General features: G+C 32.0%; 1 long non-coding RNA gene across 1 annotated transcript; it reads right to left on the bottom strand.

Annotated features, from left to right (window-relative positions):
* Nucleotides 1-511: 511 nt before the first annotated feature.
* Nucleotides 512-3,212, bottom strand: LOC149783956 (uncharacterized). The gene is made up of 3 exons (XR_016414079.1): nucleotides 3,092-3,212; nucleotides 1,468-1,561; nucleotides 512-631 (listed from the first exon to the last, which is right to left on the bottom strand). It is a non-coding gene; the product is annotated as an uncharacterized LOC149783956 (long non-coding RNA).
* Between the last annotated feature and the right edge of the window lie 1,411 nt (nucleotides 3,213-4,623).

Below are 4,623 nucleotides of genomic sequence, written 5' to 3'. Positions count from 1 at the left end.
AGCATTTGCAGTTTTAAGAACAGGATTAGTGATTCGTTTTTACCGTGTATTTTTAAATATGATAATCACACATGTCAATGTTTTTCCCCAAACGGGAATGTTTCAGCGTTAGTGGATCAATGGCGGAAATGTGTAAGCTGGGCATTTGTTTCAATACTGATTTTATTTCAACTGTTTTTGTCAGAGATAAATACATCAATCTTTTTATAAACTAATCTAAATTGGTAATATCCTAGTTAGTCAAATGGCTGTAATATAATATGGATTATGCAAATGAACGTCTTATGACAAAATCAATATCAGCGAAGTGCACAACACAAATGGGATCAGTCTGAATACTAACGATAGGTCATTTTATTATGACAACCGTGCAGAGGTCATTTGCTATGTGTTATTTAATTGTCATTGTTGTTTCACATAAACGGTATCAACATATCACATACAATTATTTAGAAGGATGCATAGGTTTATTTCAAGAAATAACTCATCATGGGTACATTACAGAAATAGGGTTGATTTTACGTCGTGACTTGTCTATTTTTTTCCAGGTGCCTTTATACCAGGAAAAATTACAGTCCCTGGAGCCCACCACCATCTTTTTTTCATGTCTCCACTCTTCTCCTGGACCAGACTGCAGACGAGATAAAAACAACATAGTAATTGGTTGTTTCCGACAACAATGGCTTATTATTCTTCACTCGCTTACACTATGTATTCGAAACATTCCACTGATATTTAGATTTGAATATCATGCGGATGTATAGAATAGCAGTTTGCGATAAAGTAAATACAAAAAATAGAGAAGTATATATATATATATATATATATATATATATATATATATATATATATATATATATGCATGTGATTGAACTCAGACAATAACAACGAATATAACAAAGTGGCATCGATATGCAGCATGTACATTGGTGATACTAAAATTCTTTGCGCAGCATTACTATGATCACATTTATGAGTGTTAGTGCTACCTCGCTTGGCGCTCAGCATCAAGAGGTTAGTGTTAGGACTGGTCGACCTGATGTCAGGATAATGTGACTGGGTAAGACATCAAGCTATATGTATGTGGCATGATGCCCAAGTACTTGACATCACTATAAACTTTCACATTGCAGACATCGTAGCTATATGTCTGAAAAATTGTTAAAGCTACGTTACAAATCCAAATCACACACACACACATACATGAGTGTTAGTGTATATTTTATTGTCAGACATTTTGTATGTTGAACATGAATTTAATAATATTATGATGCTCAAAATCTTCATGTGCATGATGCCATCGGTGTGTGTTTTTTGGGGGGTTGTTGGGGTTGGAAGAGCGTGTCTGGTTGCGCGACATTGAAAACAAACTTACTGTCTTGCATGGGTTTTATAAAGAAAATGCGCGGAGAAAATGCCATATATATATTTTATCATGGCATATTGTTTTTTTATTGCTCTACATACTTGTTGATATCTAGTTTCCCCTCCTCTACAGCTCTTACAAAAGCTTCCAAGAGAGCTCTTTCATCATCCCGGTCCGCGTACCTTTTGTGAATGTCTGTAAATAACCAAATATTTGGGTAATAAATACACAAATAAAAGACGAATAAAGACTCAAAAGATATATCAACTAACAATTAAAAATTAGAAAGCATAACTATATTCTTGCAAATCATGATCAAATCATATATGCCATTGATATTGGTATGATATTATCCTTACGCTACTTGCATGTATATGTCTATAGCTAAATTAAATATACAGTTCTAGACAGCAAATGCACCATTCGAACGCATTATTTGCCGGTCATATGTATGTCTTGCACCGTCTGCATCAACATACGTTGACCAGATATATCACCTGAAACTAAAACTGAGACTGGGCTAGAATCATTAAGCGTTGATATTCGAACTTATTGATCAAAAGAACCAGATATAATAAACCAAACATATACATGTGTCTGATAATTATTATATATGGACAATTAACATTGGGATGGAAGTGAGCGTGAGTAAAATTGCATTTCTTCATTGCAACATAATTCAAGAAATGCTCGACATTTAGGAGTCTTTTCGGAAGCCGATGGTCTGTTATGCGAGTTGAATGCATGCCTATCGCAGACTAGCGGCAGTATAAGATTTTTGTTGTGTAATACACAGTTTCATTGCGTTTGACACTAATTATCAACGATGTTTCCACCGTAAGCACTGTTATAAGTGAGGAACATCTATCTTTCTCTCTAACAAGACATTCGTTATATTGCAAATTGTCTTCATGAAAAAATATCTCAAATTCCAATGTCAATAGACTTAATCATACAATGATAATAAGACTCATACATAAAATGAAATATGTAGGGGTGTAATGACACAGGAAAGACGAAAACATACATGAAACAGTTAATAGTAAATATATCTATGCGAGGAAATACCCATATATATATATATATATATATATATATATATATATATATATATATATATATATATATATATATATATATACAAACATGTAAATGGAAAAATGCATACGACACGATATACCTACCGTAAATGAGCCAAAACTACTGCAACGAAGCGATTGACTCAAACCACTATGATATGTGCACGTTTACTTCAGGAAGCAAGAGAACAAAACCCAAAAATAGTACAAAATTATTCGAATGAAAATTAATGAATTAATGAAACAAAAGATGTATATATATATATATATATTGCTTTGAAATACAATAAACAATAACATACCGAGTTCTGAACCATTTTCCTAAAGACAATAGTTCAGCATTCAGTTTATATATATGAACTCTGCATTTTGTAGGTAAAACGATCTGCAAATTTCGTTTTAGAGAACGGTAATTAAGAAACTCATAATTGCAACTTCTAGGTATTAACCTTAGAAAGTGCATCTGACCATATTTTCATTATGAATTATTTGACAATCTTTTTCCTGATGTGAGCAGATTTGCAATATATATATATATATATATATATATATATATATATATATATATATATATATATATATATCGAAAGAGCAAGCGTGCATATATAAGAGCAAATAACTAATTGAGTTAGCTAAACATAAATACCTCTAGACAATGTGACGGCAAACAAGGACATACACAGCAAGGAAACGGTGAGATACCACATCCTGAAATGTATGTCTTTATAGAAGTAAATATGATCTGGTATATATGTCAGGTGGGTTGAAACGACTACTTATAAAGCCTTTCGTTTAATGCATTGATGACACTGACGAATAAAACCAACTGGATATGTAAACTTATGAATTGAAAATGACCAATCAAAACAATATTCTGTGTAAATTATCGAATAGGAAAATATATACGACTGTGATGATATCAGATATGATTAACCCTCGAGACATGTTGAACAGAAAAAAAAAACATTTTACCTCTTCGATCAAAGTTTTGAAACAACATCTGTCATGAACAAGATACTGGTGCGAGAAGTTATCGTTGTCATGTATTATATTTCTGTGTGGCTGACACATGTCGAAGTTTCAAGCACCTGACAAAAGTTTGATATAATGGAAAGCAAGCATGATATCTTTAGTACAGATGTATTTATATATCAAAAGACGCATAAGATAAAAGAGATAAACATGTATTACCCATGTATCACTTTTTGTGAGCATGTAGCCACAAGGAAAATTACTTTAATGGAGACCTTAAGCATTAAATTGATATATATAAGCTGATAAGCAAAGATATCACAGCCATATGTTTCGTACAAAGGGCATGCAAAGAAAAACGAATTTCGTCGTTTTGTAAATCGTGTTAAAAGTGAAAACTGAAGAACACGCATAGCTGAGACTGATAATTTCGAAGACTTTAAATAAGAGTATCAATGTTCTTTAATTTAATAATCTTGCATTTACACATTTTCAATTTATTAAAAATCTTGATAATGGGAGAAAGGCAAAATTATTTGACGAATTATGTTTATTTGTTGTTCATCCAATGGTAGGTCAGGTTAAGTTTATTTAATACTAATCAAATGCCTTCTTTCAAACAGGACGCCATTTAATTGGTTACAAACTTTAATACAATTTTATTAACACTTAAATATCAACTATACAATACTCCTTATTCAAATGACAATAATTTGCAACGAACATATTAAATATCTAATGAAAACTCAAAGTAATCGTTAAACTATCTGACTATCGTCATTGTTTGTAATGTTTCAAGGGATGTACAAAAGGGTAACGTTTCGTTTTGATTCCTTATGAATATATATGTGTATTGAATACTATACAACTTTATTTTCTTTATTTGTTTGCTATTACCCTTGCTTAAGACGTCATATATTTCAAGCAGGACTACATCGGTACTATGCTGTTGTGCCAGTACTTCTTTACAACATATATAACACTCGTCACTATATATCAGCATTTTTCTGGAAAAAGCTGAATTCAAAGGATAAAACAAGAACATTTTTGCAAGTGATTTGCCCGAATAGTTAAAATCATAACGTTCAGCTATACAACAAAAAGCCAAAATCTTCAGTTCAATTATTATGTTATGAGACTGAGATTTTGGTGCAAACATTGACTAAAAACATCATCCCCCACTGGTTCGCAGGCCGCTAGGAATTC

The sequence above is a fragment of the Sinohyriopsis cumingii genome, chromosome 14 (assembly GCF_028554795.1).
Source record: "Sinohyriopsis cumingii isolate HCF-2022 chromosome 14, ASM2855479v2, whole genome shotgun sequence".
Classification (NCBI taxonomy): Eukaryota; Metazoa; Mollusca; class Bivalvia; order Unionida; family Unionidae; genus Sinohyriopsis; species Sinohyriopsis cumingii.
This window is presented reverse-complemented; position numbering and strand designations above follow the sequence as displayed.